Source organism: Opisthocomus hoazin, chromosome 10, assembly GCF_030867145.1.
Source record: "Opisthocomus hoazin isolate bOpiHoa1 chromosome 10, bOpiHoa1.hap1, whole genome shotgun sequence".
In the NCBI taxonomy this organism is placed as follows: domain Eukaryota; kingdom Metazoa; phylum Chordata; class Aves; order Opisthocomiformes; family Opisthocomidae; genus Opisthocomus; species Opisthocomus hoazin.
Window position 1 is genome coordinate 27,280,704 of NC_134423.1, and position 18,117 is coordinate 27,298,820.

At 40.9% G+C, this 18,117-nt stretch overlaps 1 long non-coding RNA gene across 4 annotated transcripts in view; it reads right to left on the reverse strand.

The window, feature by feature from the left end:
- Nucleotides 1-1,915: 1,915 nt before the first annotated feature.
- The window catches only part of LOC142362549 (uncharacterized), a 35,768-nt gene continuing 19,566 nt past the window's right edge, over nucleotides 1,916-18,117 (reverse strand). For 2 of the 4 annotated variants that reach the window (XR_012765139.1, XR_012765137.1), the window contains 6 exons: nucleotides 17,685-17,984; nucleotides 15,319-15,402; nucleotides 14,104-14,179; nucleotides 13,313-13,388; nucleotides 12,518-12,790; nucleotides 1,916-8,084 (listed from right to left, as the gene is read on the reverse strand). This is a non-coding gene — a long non-coding RNA (uncharacterized LOC142362549). The remainder of the gene's footprint in view (nucleotides 8,085-12,517; nucleotides 12,791-13,312; nucleotides 13,389-14,103; nucleotides 14,180-15,318; nucleotides 15,403-17,684; nucleotides 17,985-18,117) is intronic. The other 2 variants (XR_012765140.1, XR_012765138.1) reach the window with 2 other exon arrangements.

The following is an 18,117-nucleotide window of genomic DNA, read 5'->3' on the forward strand; positions in this document are numbered from 1 at the left end:
TGATGGTGTTCGTGCAGTTGAGCTCAAGATAGGTATCTGGGAAGAAAACTGCCATATGATGATAGCTCTGGGCATACTTGCTTTGTGACAAAAGGTGCTTCTACATTAGCATTTTACTTTGGCCCAGGAGTGCACTTTTGAAGTGAATCCTCCAAATGACCCTGCTTACCCTGCCCCACAACGCAAGGCAGTCTTGGAGCACGCAAACTGAATTCCTGTGCATGAAATTAAACCAGATGATGTGGTCTAGGAGGTCCAGCAGCTAGCGGGAATTCAGTCCACAGGAACGTGCTAGAGCTAGTCTGAGTAAACCTCTGCCATGCAGTGACCTGGGGCCAGTCCCTGCTCTTCACTGCACAGCGCAGACATGTATTTATTTGCCTATTTGCTAAGCGGAGCGGGGTTCCTATCCAAGGAGTCATGAGAAGCTCAGATAGTATGGCAGGGAGGACACGTGCAATAGCCTGGAAAACCTGCATGAGGAAATGCACTGATTTGTGTATAACCCCATCAGTTTATCTGCAAGACAGACATTTTCATTTGGTTTCAATTCTGTCTGAGAGAGGTTCTGTAGTGGAATATAGAAGAGTTCGGATATGTTTTGCTAAAAAGCACTACCAGTGCAAACCTTTAAAGGGTAATACTCTGTACATGGCTACAATACCGTATTCTGTTTAAACTTGTTCTTCATTGTCTTCTTGCATGACAGCCCTGGCATTTAAAATATGTTAGGGGTGACACAATACTTTCACCTGGTGCAGACATATATCACTGGAAGGATGTTCTCATAAACAAAGTGCTGCAGGCTATGATCTTATCATTCTCCTCTTCCTTCTTCTCAGCTCAGTTCAATGACAAACACGTATTTCTCTTCTTTGCTCCAGTTTCTGGTCTAGAGAAGCCTGGTGTCGGAGCAACAGGTGATGTTGCAAATCAGGAATGACAAGCGGTGCTGGTGGCCTGGTGGGGGAAAGCAACGGAGAGGGCAGCAAGCATGCAAAGTATTTTATCCTGCTGCGGCTGGTGCACCCATTCTACACAGCGCTGTCATTGTACAGCTTGAGAAGAAGTTTATTCATGTGCATGCCTGCACACGCATGTGTTTTTGAGAGAGACATAAAGCAAATTAGAGTGTTCACGTGTAATTAGCTGACTATTAGTGTGGTTCAGCCAAGGCGATAGGCAGACAGTAAACTTCAAGATAGCTCACAGATAAAAGGACTGAGGGTGTTCTGGAGAAAGCTGGAGGTAACAGTTCAGAAGAGAGATTCCTGACAAACTGAGCAGACATCTAAGGACATTCTTGCCTTACGCCATTAGCATGGCATAGTGTAGTTACACAGGCCTTCCCTCTCCCTGCTACATAGCTCAACCCTTCCTGGCATCCAGGGCTCTTTCTCCTTGGATAGCCCACTTTTAACTTATTTAAGATTTAATCCTAATTTTCAGTTTAAATGCATTAGTCTGGATGAAAACCATGAAATTCCTGCTCATGCTGCTTGCCCTCCTTCCTGTGACAGTGTATGAAACAGGGCCTATAACCCCTGTAGAGGCTGGAATACCTCCAGTTATTTATCTAAGAGTGCACACAACCAGGTCTGATAAAAACGTTACCAGTTACCATATGTAAGCATCACACTGGGAAAGAAACCCAAAGTGTGTCTGAGTTCAAGTCTTTGCAACTTCTATGAAAATGTCGATGTTCTACTAAATTTTTTTGCTAAATGAAAATGTCATTATATTTTTCTCTCATTTTATACCTGGCAGGGAAGTACTTTTTTCTGACCTTTTCAGAATTTTTTAGAATTGAAGATTTAATTTTTTTCAACTCATTCTCTGGATAAACATTAAGCTGCTTAAAAAAAAGTCAGACATTTGCTTCAGTAATTTCAAAATATTTCATTTTTTGCTTTCACTTATAAATTAAAAATTAAAACCAAAACATATTTCAAAGCAAATAAGTGTTCATTTAGAAAAATATCTATCAGGACACTTGCAATAATTTTTAAATTATTTTCTTTTGAATATTTTCTTTTTTTCAGTTGAGAAACCTTATGAAAACCACATTGTTCCCTTTGAACCTTTTCACCTGTTTGGAATTTTCCAATATAAAGTTTTCATGGAAAACCCCAGACATAATCTACTTTTGTCATCAATTCAGTACCACAGGGTGTTCTTGCTTAAGATGGCTTTGGAAGAGGAGTAATTGAGAACTTCATGCTCTGAGTTGATCCAGCAATGAAAATTTCAAATACTGTTGAAATTATCCATATTTCTTAGTATCTGTTCATGTGAAAGCTTATATTTCACAAGGCCTGTATCTGTATGGCCTGTTGTCCCTTCCATTACACTCACATAGGACTGATCTAAAGTGTTTCTGTTGAAGTAAAAATTTGACATAGGTTCTGCACAACTTGTGCACAATTTCTTTGCCATTGTGTAAACTTTTCAACAAGTTCTTCTGTTAGAACTCCATCCTGCAAGGAAAATGCACACTTGGTATATTAGGGAAATTTTCTTCTTTTCTGTCTTGCCAGACACAGAATTTGCCAAATAGGCAAAAGAACTAACATGGTGGGAATGGTTAAAGCCATATACATTAAAGAACGTGCTATTTTTGCAGACAAGGAATCACTTCTCAGCATACAATTAGCAACATTCAGTGAAGAGTAATTCTTTAACCCCTGAAGAAATTTACCACTTCTTAATGCTCATTCGCTCAAGGCTTATGCAGGCATTTGTCATGAGAAAAGTTGGTGTAAATTCTCTACAGAAGAAATGTTGAATCAAGAGTGCAAGACTGTGTTGATGTTTCGGTTCATCTTGAAGGAGGGAACCTTCTGCTGTAGATCTCAAGTGATGCTCAAGGCGAAGAACAGCACGTACGAGGAGGAGAGCCACCATGCCAGTGGTCAAGAGCCTACCACTAGAGATAAAGCCTGGAGACCATGTCAAGCTAAGGGCCTTCACAAGCCACTCAGCAAATGCTTTCTTTGCAGCTCTTGCTGCCTTTCTTCTCTGCTTCTCAAGGCCCTTCCTGTTCATTTTCCTCATCCCACTCTGCAGAACAACAAGAAAACCTGATGTTTTTCACAGGTTTCTGGAGAAAGGAACAAGGTTTCAAACAGCCATTTGTCTTGCCTAGAAGTAGCTGTGCTGGGTTAGACCAAAGGTCCAGCTAGCCCTTTGCCCAGTCTGTGGCGGAAACACCTAGCAGATATACAGAAAAATGTCAGAAGCGAAACACACACTAGTTATTCTCCTGATGTATTTTCCTTGTTCCATCACACGGTGTATTACAGAGGCTCACAGTAGAAGCTGTGTAAAACAAGAATGGTTAATGATATCAAAGGAGCTATCTTCCATGAATTTCTAGCCCTTTTCTTAATCTGATTATAATTTTGGTATTCAGTCGCAGAAAGTCCCACAATTTAACTGTGCTGAAAAAAATCCCAAACCTAACTAAACCTAACTTATAACTGAAAAAAAACCAAACCACTTTAAACATCTTTTACCACTTGCACGAACATAGTGAATAGATATTCCCCTCTTCATATCATTCTTCATAACATTTGTCATTGTATAAACCTCAGTGATCTCCTCTCCAAGAGTTCTAATTGTATCTAGTTTTAACTCACGTGGAAGAAGATTCATACGATTGCCCACAAGACAACCATTATCAAACTCAACTGTTGCTACTGAGACTGAAACTCTTCCAAAAATTAATTTATTTAAAATAATCCTAATGGTGCAAATATCTGAAGATCAGGCAGATCTATAAAACCTGCCCGTAGCAAAATCATGCAATTAGAATCATGCTCATAAGTGTTGGAGTCTTAAAACATTAATAGATCATTTTAATGGAAGGAGTTATTAAAATTGTATTTGATTTGCATTATTACAACACTGAATGCACAATGGAAAACTGAGTTCATGAGAGAAGTACAGCACAAAACAGATTCTTATTATATGAGATGAAACTTTAAAACAGACCATGCTTGAATTTTCTTTAGTTTTATTTCTCTTCTACATAGATAAGAACTCCTGATTTTATAATAAAAATAAAAAAGAAGGAGGAGAAAATAGCTGGAGATTGAAATAAAGCCTCAGAAAAGTCATTTGAGGAGTAAAAAATCCTGCCCAACATAAGTAGTTTTTATCATATGCGAGAAGTGTTGTTCTGATCATAACCACTATCAAAAGCCCCATGAACTGCAGGGTTTCTGTAGCCGATCTAGGAAAAAGATGCCCCAAAAGTGGAAGCAATTATAAAGAAATTCATGACTTGTTAGTAAGCATTCCTTGTTTTATTTCTGTTACCAGCAGACTGTAATCTCTGGATCTCTATCGGACATCTTTTCTACTGGGCACTTACCCTCCCTGATGTGTTTATAAAATTTCCTGTTTCATTAATGGGGCATCACCAGAAAATCTGATGTACAAACATCTTCCTTAATCCGGTAGAAAGCAGAGTTTGGAGTCAATGGAATCATTTCCATAATTTCCAACAGATTTAGGAATACACCTGCAAGGGTTAAAAAAATTTGTATATCACCATAATCACCAGGTGGAGGAAGGAGTACAGTGAATTTGCTCTGTGACTGAGATATTTTTAGTTTTGTATGCTTTAGAATTCCTGTGAAGGTGTGTCCCTCATGCAGTTGTCGAAAACAGTGTTTAGGTGTTTACACATAGGTGGATTTAAGCCACTACAAAAACGTGCTCTTAATTTTTCAGGGCAGCACAAATGTGCAAACATGGTGTCTTTGTGTTCAAAAGCTCCATATCATTTAGAAGAGCCATGCCAACAAATTAAACAAAGGAGAGATTTTTTATTAAAAATAGAAAGTGCCCTGTAGGAAAAATACTCTCTATCTTTTGAAATTAAAATATGGCCTAAAATTCAATGTTCATACCCTTAGCAGGTGTAAATCATTGCAGAAATGATGCTGTAACACTTTAAGTGATGTTACCAAATTGTCTCACTTGTAATTAAGAATATCCTCTATGGAATAAGGACCAATGACAAAAGAAAGTATAAGTTGATATTGTCTCAGCACACAGAAGTGGTAGACGGAAATATTCATGTGCATAATCTTACACCTTGCCTACATGATACCCAGTGGGCTAAAGTAATAACATATAGCATTACCTTGGAAAATGCAATTCTCCACAGAAACTAAAAATCTCATGAATTGTCTGTAAGTTTTTCATAATTATATGTGGCAAAAAAGAAAATAAAACCAACATGCACTTGGAAAATGTTCCTTTAAAAATGTTTCTTTAAACTTGCTTTAAAAATCCACAGCGTTTTATACTCCAATGTTTTCCAAGCCCACCTTTTCTGTACTTCATCCCAAGAAAATCAGTATCTCTTCTTTTTCCCTATTTCTTTCCACGGGTTTATTATGTCTATATTCTACAGCCCAGAGAAAAAAATGTAATTTCTATTACTCGTGAAGGTAATGAAGCCAGTCTGATGAAACATGACAAACTTTCGCTCTGAATTTCTGGTATAAGTTTCAGGGGAAAAGGACACCTCTTAAATCAACTGCCGCTTCCACGCGGAGCTGTGCAAGCCATGCTGTCTGCTGCAGTGCAGTTCCTTTAACATACCAAAATAATGAGTGTATTCCAGAATCAAGCTGTTCTCTGAACAGGAAATGCTTCCCTTCCTCAGTATTAAAGTGCATCTTTTCTGATCCTTGTGAAAATCATTTTTGACGGCTTCCTTAAGGAGACATCTATTTTGAGCAGCATAGTTTCAGGGTTGGAAACTCAGATGTTCATGAAACCTACTCTGACCTGTGTGCTCTGCTCATGGCTCTCCTCAGTATGCTATGGGGTTTTAAAATCACTTGGGTTTCATTCAAATTAAGCCCCCACGGGGATGGTAGGTCTGAATTCCATTTAACAAAACATGCAGCTGATGACCAATTCCATTTTCTCATTTTAAATACAAAGATCAATTTTTGTTCTACTATCCCAGAAAACTTCAGAAATGGTCAACTGAGGGAGGAAAAGTATAGTGCATAGAGAGGAATGATGCTTGGATGTATGTGTTTAAAATGTCCTATAACTCCAGAAAAAACAGAATCATGTCATAACCAGATGACATTAAAAGGCCAAATATTTACCATACACGAAGACAAAAAAACAGTCTCTATAGATTACTCGTGGGAATCTTTATTGAAGATATTGAAGAATACCCTAGACTAGCAGAAATCAGGAAAGAGTTAGGCATATATATATGAGTGGTCTTTGAGCTCATGTAAAATGCAGAAGGCAGAAAATACTGTGTATTAGAGGTTCCTGAGCAAGAACCATTATCTAGGCATCAAGTATAAACACATTACAATCAGAAGACTTTTTCTGAGGTATGAAAAAAAATCCACTAACAGCAGGAAGCAGAAATATTTGAATATTTCTCCTGAAGCCCTCAAAACGAAATCTGTTTCCCTCTGTGTAAGGCAGGCTCCAGGAGCATCATCCCTCCAGGAGCTCTGACCAGGCAGTCTCCTGAGCTCAACACCCACACAGTCCAAGCAGGGATACACCAAATACAAGTGACTTTCTGAAGCTGCTTAATGTGTTAGGCTCTTTTTTAACCTGTTGTAATCCTGACTAGTCTGGTATCATGTAACATGGAGAAGTGTAGCCTTTTCCTTATTAATACAGAACACACAAGTATCCACATATAAAGACTAGCAAAATGCTACCTGTTGTAAAATAGCAAGTATTTTCTATAGAGGGAAAATTCTGCCTACTAAATGAGAAGCGCAATCGGTTTCTTATGCATGGACCCCAGTGAACTCATCCCATTTTGTGCATGTTGGAGCTTTGCAAATCTCCAGAGTTTTGTGTTTAGAAAAGCAGATGTGCAAATGGAGATCCTGGTGACCTCACCTCTGAGAATCAGGCCTTTGACATACATTACTCTCCTGCTGACAGCAAGAGAAGTGTGGATCAGTTGGCATTTCACACCTGCAACTAATGTAGGAGCTGTTACGATACAAGTGAGCATTAGGAGTAGAAGCGATGCTTTGGACATGAACCAGATATATTTAATGGGAAAGGTGCAAATCCACATTACGACTCAGGATATGTATTAGCTGCAGCCCTTTTGTAACCTGGGAAGAAAGAATTACATCCAAGGGAACTTACCTCAAAGAGTTTCTCTTTCCTTTGGCAGAAGTGATGATTAGGCTAAAATTGGCCATTGGTTTTATCTGTAGTTGGGGAATATATGACTTAGCTTGTACAACTTCAGCTGGTAGGCCAGTATCCATTCAAGATCCTGATCTACTGTAAATACCTCTGCACAATCAACAGAGGAATGAACTTGCAGTAGAGCCAAGGACCTTGCCCTGTTGCTTTGGCCTGGACTGAGCTGACCTGGTAAATCTGGGTGGGGCATGAGATCTCACTGAACAGCCCGAGTTCTCCAGCTCCCCTCTGCACCTCCAGACAAGCTCCTGGGGCTGGGAATAACAGCAGCTTTGCACCCACTATTCTCTTGTTGGTAACAGATGCTCTGCACTGCTCCTTGGACCATTTGGACTTCTACTAATGCTGCAGTACGTATTGTCCTATAATACTCGTCACTAGTTGGGGGTCTCTTCACTAAAGCAGATCTATCAGCTGCAGAACACTTGGGGTTGGACATGTTTGCTGCCTCATCTAGGAGTAACAAAACTTGTGGGTGGATAGAAAGGCACCACCACCCTTTATACCAGTTTGCTTTAGCCCTGGGAATTCATTTCCACTAAATGTTTTTTGGAGGTTTCTTTGTTAATGTCTGACAAGTGGCTGCTCTGATGCCTCTCAGCCCACAGCCCGATGCCTTGTGGCTTTCTTCCTGGCTGAGAAATGTCACCAAGGGAAATGAGCAGTTTTGTCTCCCCCTGCCAAGCATAAAGGGTGGGAAAGGGTCACACTGGCACATCTCTGCTTGAAAAATCAGGGGACACTACCTCCACCAAAAAGGGCCCCTGGGCAGTTACGTGACATTCAGCTTGAGAAAGGAAACCGGTTTGTCACCTCATTGCTTAACGGTGTGATCTCAAGTCAGAGCTGAGGTGTACCTATGGGCACAAGAGATAAGAGTAGATTATTAACACTCTACTCATCACGTTCTGCAGATATTCTAGTTATCAACCTCAGAATGTGCTACAACATTAAAAATGTAGAGGGATCCTCAGTTACATGAATACTAATTTATAGGTTCTCCTACTAAAGAAAAAAAATTATTTCTCCCTACTCATATTCCTGATTTCTGTTAGAAGCTACAATGGCTCCAAAGTAGACGAGAGCTATCATAATCCATGACCCCTTGGCCTAAGAACTGTGTATTCATGTAGGAAAGGTGTTCTTACCCAAAATAACTAAGCTATAGATGAAGTACATGTGAATACTTCTGTGTAACAAGATTGTATGTATATAATCTGCAAAATGTATTTTGGATGTAGTTGAGAATAGTAGTGTACATGATTCAAAGTAATCAGGTACGTTAAAACATACAGGAAGGGCACGGGAGAGACAAGGGAAGGTATTGATAAAGGCAGGAAAAAAGGAAAGAGAACAGATGTGGAGACAGCTGAAGGGATGACAGGTACAACAGGCAGGATCAGTTAGGACAAACCCAAATAGTTTATAAGGCAATGGAAAAATGTCTCTCTGGGCACTGTACCTTTGGTGTTTTTCCACAATGACGTTATAGTACTTTTTCTACTCCTAATGTAAATGAAACACTGAAGTTCTCCTGATTTACCCCCCCCCCCCCCCACGTGTAAGACGTCCTTTACACCATGATGAGATCATTGGTGTATTAGTTCATTTTAATCTTTTCAGAAGGAATTCAGGAACTGCGGTAAGGACATGACTGCAGTAATGTCTAAAAGGATGGGTTTATGGAGGAAAGGAGAAATTTTCCTCTCGTTTAGCAGAACTGTAACAGAATTTGTGGCTCTTAAGTGTGTTGAACAAGTTAAGGTTTGTTCATTTTTGTCTGTTGCATGTTTTTGCGAAAGGCAGCCTGCTTCATCCTCTTTTTTCCTAAGTACTGTGTAAATCCAACAAAGCTTGCAGACAAAGCACCCCGCTAAAGCAATGCTCTATTTGGACAGTCACCTAGAGGCATTTTTACCCATGATACCTCCCCAGTCATACAGTCAAGAGGGAGGTAAAAAAAAGTCAGACTCCTGTGGTGACCTGAATGTCCCCACATTAGACCTTCTGCGTCATTCAGAGGTCGGATATCTCCCTGAGAACGTCCTAGTTCCCATCTCTTTCAATGAGAAAAATCCTTGGGGCACCCCACGGGGCCATCGTATCACTATTTAATATGATGTAGTTGGGCCTCTTTGATCACTGGAGAAATGACAGGCATGTATATGGACCAAGACATTTCAGGCAATGACAGCGACTCGGAAGTGCCGAACTTTCACTGTTCTTTTACCTGCAGCCTTTTCCACTCTCTGTCTGCTAAGTGAAGTGGCAAGACTTAACGATATAATTCTGAAAGGTCTCTGGATGGATTTAGTACTGAAAAGAAATATGTAGACAGATGGAATCCTATGCCTCGCTTTACCGTGGCAAACGTATTGTATTTTAATGTGTTCTAATGAACTTAAAAATTACTCCCTAGTGTGCTTGTTGCCTGGGTCAGAGGGGTTATTTTGAGTTTGCCGTCTTCCAGGATTCTTGAGATAATTCCCTCTGGATTTGTTGGGTCAACAGCACAGTGGTGATAACAAATACACCGCTGCTTTAATCCAGTGCTGTGCTTTCTCCCTCTTTGCAATGTGGATTGTGCATACTAACAGTTACACTGCTCCTAGTTTAACTGCTTTGGGGCATCAGTGACATGCACCTTAAAACCAGTTCTCCTTTCCTACAAAGAGACCAAATGTCCTGAATGATCTGTGTCACAAAGACAATGCTGCAGGTTTAGTTTTGCTCAAAGAGTTTCAGAGCTTTAGTTACCCAGAGAGGAGTGGGGGATTAACGGTGTTCATTGCTAATGATTGCGAACTGTGGGCTGTAAACCCCACTGCGAGCAAAGAGCCCACCTCTAGGTACTACTATAATACATAAGTACAGAAAACCTTCCTATTTAAAAAGCCTAATTAATAATGCTTAGTGGTCTGGATTTCCAAGTATGAATTATCAGAGATTTCGGCAGGCTTAGAGAGGTGGGGAAATGGGTTGACATCGCATTGTTTAAAATTACAGGGGTAGAAATTATTTAAAACAATAAGCAGATAGGGTTTCCACGCCAGATTTGAGACTTTTCTTCTCTTTTATTACTACTAAAATTTTGGCTGGAGTTCACATTGTCGTTCTACCCAGACTGCTTCCCAGATGAGCTAATTTGTCTACCTGTGTTCCATTTTAGGCCTTGGTTTTAATTTGAGAATGATTCCTGCTAATACCAAAGACTGGATAGGACATCCATTAAAAGTCTACACAGCAATTGAAATGGAAAATTCCAAAAGAAACCCTATTAGAGTTTTTCTCCATCAAATCAACATTACAGACTTCTTATGCATTTCTTAATTAGACATTGATATTAACTGGACTGTTGCATGATTTAAATCTAGCTCTTAATCTCAGCTATTCTATGCTGCTGTAGTTTTTATGACATCCAACTAGTGACTGCTTTATGCATTAATCTATCTGGAAAACCACCTTCACATTTTTTTTGTCTTTTTTTAGAAGAATAAAGGCCCCAAGAAGGAAATGAAAGCTTTTGGGTTCAGCCATTAGTAATTTTCTGCTTAGTATTTGAAAAATTGCTTATTTTAATTGCTTCATAGAAGAAAAAGATATCAAAGCTAACGTTCTTTCTCTCCAAACTTTGTAATTATTTCTCTCAGACTCTTATTTGAAATGCCTTGAAAGGATTTTCATTGAAATGTAGATTTCTTCTCTTTTAAAAGTACTTTTATTCCCCTGTGCTTCTTTCACTTTTTTCCTAGTGACTTCCTCTCTAGATTTAGAGCAAAATACATAAACTCCAATCTCCGGACACAGTAGCATGTGTCACGTAGATGTCCCTTAAGTGCCATCTTCTTTAAAAGTAACCTTGCCATGGCCTAGAGACTGTGCTGACAATTGGCCATAGGTCTTAGACAGCCTGGTACCATTGGGCTTCCTCCCTGTACAGTGAAGAACAGTCCTAGACGTTACACGGGTTTGCTAGAGTCCTACTCATTCTGAAAAGTGCTGTGTGGTTTGCTTATTAATATCGTTACCAAAATCAGGGAAGCCTAATGGGAAAGTTTCATAAATATTAGTGATCATTTCGGTTTGGGGCTTGTGGTAAAGTCTAGGGACAAGTAAGTTTGGTATAGTTTCAGGTTCTGTTTCCATCAGTATAAATCCTGGCTATCTTAATCCAGGAAGGAATTTGCTCACCAAACCCTGTAGTTAGTTCTGTATTGTATTTAAAAGTCAGTAGCACAAAGCTTAGGGATCATGTTGGCCTCATCAGTAATCCTTGATATCAATAGAGCAATAGTAGCAAGAAGTTCTTTATTTCACCTATACATTTTCAGGGAACATTATTTACTAATGGATTATGATCTGGTCAAAATGATCTATACATTCATTACATCTAGAGTGGTCTTTCATAACTCACAGTATCTAAGAATGAGGCAAAACTCACATTTGTTTATAGTGCAGCAATTCTGCTCAGCAAAAAAAGGCACAGAGAAAATACTGTCCTAAGCAGCTTGTGGTCTGTTCTGAGTCCCAGGCGATTTCTCATGCCAATTCAGAAACATCTTCAAGAGCTTCAGCAGAGTGGGGAACTGGCTGCCTCAGAGACCCCTCAAAATACAGCTGTTCTCTCTGCAGCCCCGCAAACCTAGTGTGGTCATGACTAAGCTTATCTTGCAGGGGGAATCTTCACAGTGGAACAAAACATTTTGAGAAGAGAAGATTGAAATGAAGCTCAAGCATTCTCAATATCAGATTTTACACGCATTTTTTGCAATAACACAAAAGGAAGAAAGAGAACAAGAAAATGAGTTAGAAGAAGATGGAGAGAGAGAGATGGTCTATTAAGCAAAGCTACTTTTTTACGCTCTGAATTCACAGTCCTGATAGACATCTTTATTCAAAATGACTCATTTTTTATATTCAGATACTACAGTTTTCTATACTAGGTCCTAGATTTGTCTGGACAGATTACCCTCTTCTTCCCACAGTGAAACTCAATTATCCTTTTTCATATCTTCAGATACTTTCAGTCATTTCCTGACTTGTTTCTAGGGACAGAGAGCGGCTGATGGGTCAGTCGGCAAAGCAAGTCCTGTGCATCCCTGCTGGCCACACAGTTTTGAAGGCAGAAGCCCTTTGGCCGTAGGTCTCCTTGGAAAGATTTTGAGCACTATTACAAGTACTTTGCTGGGATCTACTTCTGCTGAGGTTTTTTTTGACTAGGCAGAGACTTGTCGTTTTCTCAGCACCTTTCTGTGTATTACTTGGAAGCATCTAAATGTGAGTAACTCACCTGGAATCTGTAGAAGGACATTTGAATGATTCACTTCTGAGACAAGAATAACCCCTCATGAAATCCAGGATGGCAATGACTGCATGGTTTGAACCACATGTTCCTGTACCACTGCAGTTACAGCAGGAAGGAATGCAGCTGAGTAGTTAAAGGCAAAATGACTAAATAAATTGGTTCAAAGCAGCAGCAGTAGCACGGAGGGTTGTATAAGTTCCTGGTATCAAGTAGCTACTAGACTTCAGTACACTTCACTGATTTCATCTGTAAAGAAACCTATAACACACATTATCCGTTAACACTACCTTCCGTGTCTGAGCAAAACTAACAAAGAGTAGTCAACACGGAAAAGTTGCATAAGATAAGCCAAGACTTGCAAGTACTAAAGCAAAAATTATAAGGAGTATGCCTTCAATCTTTGACTGTTATTTTTCAGCTCTTTATTGTATTTGTAAAAGTCTCAGTTGTTAAAATAAGAAAGTAAAGAAATATTACGATAAATTAAAATAAAAAAAGGCTTGAGAACATTGCCAAATTCATCAGAAAGTAGAGGGATAGCACAACTGGTATGTGTTATAGAATCCTTTATGAATGAAACGCTAAATCCCAAAGGGCTGACTTGGTAAAATAATTTTAATATATACATAGAGCAGGTGTTGCTATGGTACACAGGTATGCTTTACTGAATTGAACAAGTAGTAATCAAATGCAGTTTTACAACTAGGCTACGATTAACAACAGACTTTGTACAGACTTTATAAGTGGTATAAAACTCAAATTAAACAAAAATCCACTTACCCTGGAAGAGTATCCATATTCCAGTCTCATCTCTGCATGAAAGTTGCTTTTTCCAAATCCAACTCATGATCGCGTCCTGAAAGCAGAGAACAGGAAGGCACAGTATCACTGGGACTGCGTAGTCTGTCACACCAAAACCAGAGATTAAGATGGCACTGAGAAATAAGACACGAGTTTCTCCGTCACACCCAGCCTACATTTTATCTTGATGAGTTTATCACTCTGCATAATCTCCACTAGCCTGAGAGAACAGATAATCTGTGTTCTATAAATACAATAAATAGTGCTTCAAAGGATATGGCATTTATTCAATTCATCTTTTCAGTGATTCAAAATGAATGTAAAAAGAAAAGATGTCTAAAGCAACAAGCAGCAGGGTCCCAGGATAGAAGGTCTCTGGCTGAGTCCTGATTTTTGCTGCTGGTGGGTTCTGCCAGTGTAGCCCAGTCATTTCAACCTTCAGCCTGGGTGCATTTATCTGCCTCCATAAAGCAGATAGTTAGCACCTTTTACAGGGATTTTACAGTACAGTGTACAGTACAATCTGTACAGTGCATGGCAATAAACTAGGTCCTGATCTCGTCTGTCCTCTCACTCCGTGCGACTGGAAAACAGGTGATGAAAAATAATAATAAACTCTGGATAATTATGTATTGTCTTTATAGTGAAGCAGCCCTTGAGCATTGTGAGCTCTCCACTGGGAGAAGTCCCATTTAAAAAATCTTCCTGGCATAAAAAAGGATTGGATCCTGTCACATGAATGGCCTGCATTTACTACTCTTTTCACTTACCTTCCAGTCGTTCATTTTCTCAGCTGACTTGTGCCTGTTCCCTGGCTGTCAGCAGGAACTGGGTGACAAGAACTTGCTGGAAAAGGAGTATTAAATAAATAAACAAACACAGAAAGAACTGCTGACTCAGCAGATGCACTATTACAACCGCGATGTAAAACCATCAAACAGCAAACGCAACTTCTGAACGTCTCCTGATTCACGTCACAAACAGTAAGGGAGAAAAGTGAAACAGGATTTTGACCCATGCTAACGAACTTGGAACAACACCGGATTTTGGATCATAAGAAATTCAGGATGGGTCCGGGTAGAATTCTTGGTCTGTCTGAGCAGCAGATGTTCTCCTTCATGTAACCACTGCAGCATTAAGCACTGTATCCATCATCTGTAAAAAGGCAATGCTCGGACTACCCCGACAGCAAGGACCACTCCACTATAGCCAAAAAAAATCAATCAGCATCTCAGCTCTAGGATATTGAAAATGTTTGGCAAATTCAAAAGAACAGGTCTCCCAAGCTCCTGACAGCTCTAAGTGTGATACAAGGGCTGCTTGCTTCACCTGGGAATTGCTGAAGGCACCTCCTGCCTAGACTTTGAAGCTCTTAGAAAAGCTAACTCTTCCTATCTGCTGCGTTGGGCTTGCCCCAGGTGTGGGGCAATTCCCCCAGGGAGATGGAGCAAAACAGAATACGGCAGAGGCAGAAACACCACAAGTAACCTAATGAATGTTTTGGTGGGAAGAGGAGAAGATTAATTATGGGAAAAATCTGCTAGCCACTAAGAGTCCTGTAGCAACGATTGCAACACTGAAGCAGTGAACTTTAAGACATCTGCCCTAAGGAAGCATTTGCGATTGAAACTGCATCCTCGTTTTCTTAACTCTCCGATTCCCATGGGCCAGTAGTTGCCTTGTTAAATAAAATGCTTCTTTAGGGAGACAGGCTGGCCCCAAGGACTGGTAACGCCATGTAGTGCCTTTCATCTCTCACCCATAAGCCCGAGTCAAACAGAGTTTGGTAAATGGCCAATAACCCTTCCCATCCCAGGGGCTGCTTGGTGACCCGTGTGAAATGAGGATGGTCATCTCTGTGTCTGTTTACTAGATGGCAAGTGTCAACCTCACCATAAAAAGGGTCATGGTTACCACTCATTATTGCCCAATTTAACATTCTGAAGCCCAGAGAATGAACCCAGAAAACTCAGCCATCTTCTTACCCAACGATGGTGGTCCCAGCACATCAGGGCTTGAAGAACATTAATGAGGACAGTTGTATTGTAGCCAACCAGGCTGTGCCTCTCCTGCAAACAACAAATCCAAGTCTGAACTACTCACTAGTGGCATGTGGTTGCAGTTCTCCCCAGATATACATGGAAATGCCTGGGAAGAATAGTTCAGTTTCTAGGTGCAACAGGCACTGAATCATGGCCACGAAGTTATGGAAAGCTACAGACTTCTGCAAATCTGCATTTAGGGACTTAAATAAACACGGGCAACCTGCATAGGCACAGAGCATCCAGCACTGACAGAGTTAATGTGCTGAGAAATCCTTCAGTGGAAGGCTCTCTTCCCTCACCCGTCATGAATATACTGTTCTGGTTACCAAAACAGCTGTATTTGGAAGGGTTGAAGGCCAGAAGCTCACTGCGGTACTCATTCTTGCCCTATGCACTGCTCATTTGAAGGTCAGACCTTCAGCATCAGGAACCTGTTAGGAGAAAGAGGAATCGCTTTAAAAGTTGTTGCCACTGTGAGGGTTACCCTGGAAGGTCCGAGAGGGGAAAGAGAAGGGCAGGGGCAGATAAACACTTGGCCACATGAAAGATCAGTGCCCCTAAATTTCAATAGAGCTGTATAAACCTCTGAAACCCACCCAAAACTCCAGCCAGCTTGTTCTTGCGGTGTTTCCAGTCACTGCTATCATTTTGTAGCCCTTCTATGCCATAGCATTGATAACATTGTTGTTGTCAACTGTGAGTTACTGTTTAATCCCTACTATCTTGATTAATTGCATTAAATTGGTATACCTGTGCTAATTAAACAGAAGATGGCAGAGACAGCTTTTACTTCTTACTCTTTTGTGTGGATCATTTCCCAGGGCTTCACAGGTTGTGGAAAAATAACAATACAGGCACATCACACACCATGTTTCAGCTCAGCTGATAAAGATATTTTACTCATACAGTGGTCCATGATTTTTTTCACGTATCACAGTATAGGCTTAATTACTGTGCTGCTCCTGCATGGCAGCTACCCTCACCTTTTTTTTTTTTATTTGTATTATTTGCAAGTCGTAATCATGTTTTCCTGTCATTCCTGAGCAATGTGCATGCATGCACACAGGCAAATGCCAAGCCTGGAAAGGAAATTTGATGCGTGTCCGTGAATTGGAGTTTTCAGGCTTTGGCGGAAGATTAGTACATGTAAACATAGCTCTGCCCCCTTCATCTTGGATAATTGGTCACAAATGCTACTTGACACTTCTCAGATCAGACACTTTACATACTTCTGAGCATAGCTGAACTTTTTTGGCAAGAATTACTTTGCTCTGCAACTCAGCCACTCGTTCCTGGCCCTATCCCTACTCCAGTGATTTCAGTGCAACGTTCTGCCAGTGCGAGCAGCACAGAGGCAGGACCAGATCTGTTTGCTAGCATTGACGAGCCTGGCTTTGTTGACTCCCTCGGAAACACAATTACTGCAGCTAATGTTCTGCCCTCCGCCAGCCTTGATTAACAGTGGGGTTTTTACCTTCTGGTCCCTCTCTCTGTTCCAATTACTGTACAAGTTACATTGCATCAGGGGACATCTCAGAAAAATGAAGAAGTCAATGTAGCATCACCAGAAAACACAACTTCTCACACGCCAGGACCCTTCCGCGGCAGCAGCAGCTTTATGGGGGATGGCTACAGACGCCGTCTGCCCCCAAAGAGATTGTCTCAGCTTTCTCCTACCTCTCCTGCAAACAGTGCAGGCTCCAGCAGAGAAGGGGAATCCATTTCTGAAGTACTGATAAAGTCTGAAGTAGCCACAGAAGTTCATGCTATTAAACAGCCTCCTGTTTGCTCTGACATTGCTGTGTGTTTACTCACCGTGCACTGGTGCTGCAAGAGCTGAGCAGGCCATATGCTCACTTAGAAGGGCTGCCAGGTCTCAGGGAGCATTATTGTGCCTATTCCAGGAGGGGTTTGGGGCAAGAAAACTTTCCATAAAGGTTTTCACTAGGAATAATGTGTTTTATCTGGTGATTTATGCTGTCCCTCTTCTGGACTAAATGGCAGTTTATCAGCATATCCATGTACATCTATGAATAACTGATGGAAAATATCATTCACCTTTTACTCACTGGGCCGTTGATAAGCTGCAGCATATTAAAAATGTTTGTCAGTTTGTTCTTGTCAGCTATCAAGGGGGATGTGTGCCTGCACACCCTCTTCGTGCCGGCTGCTTCATCCAGAAATCAGAGAGCAAATCATGAAACCATGTCCATCCTAGCAGAGGGCAAAGGTTCACATGGCCTATTTCAGCATTATGGTCTTGCTCATCACTAACACTAAATCTTTAAATTAGATTGACCTCCTACCTGCAGAAGCAAAGGATGAAACTTTGCGCTGTGCTTCAGGTATAGACCATGACAAGAGCAAATGCCTGGTCGTGTGCTTGCTTTGACTTGGTTCTCAGGGCTTCATACAGCAGAAAGGGCTGACAAGGAGGACCCAGGACAGGAACAGTTCATGTGGTGTTTCTCCAGCCTCTGGTAGCTTGTGTCGTGACGGAGAGCTCAACCACTGCCCAGCCACAGTCAGGGAACCAGCTGCATCAGCTGTCTCTCTGTGTGCTTGGTCTCCACGCTTGCCAGTCATGGTCTTGTGATAGTTCACCCCTAGAAAAGAAGGGTAGCTGGCGTTATGAGGGGTGTGGCAGATTCACAGTAGAGAACCAAATGCCCTTATTGCCCCCGAATTTGCCAGAGAATAATGCAAGAGAAGACATTGCATGCTAGTATCTCTTGGGTT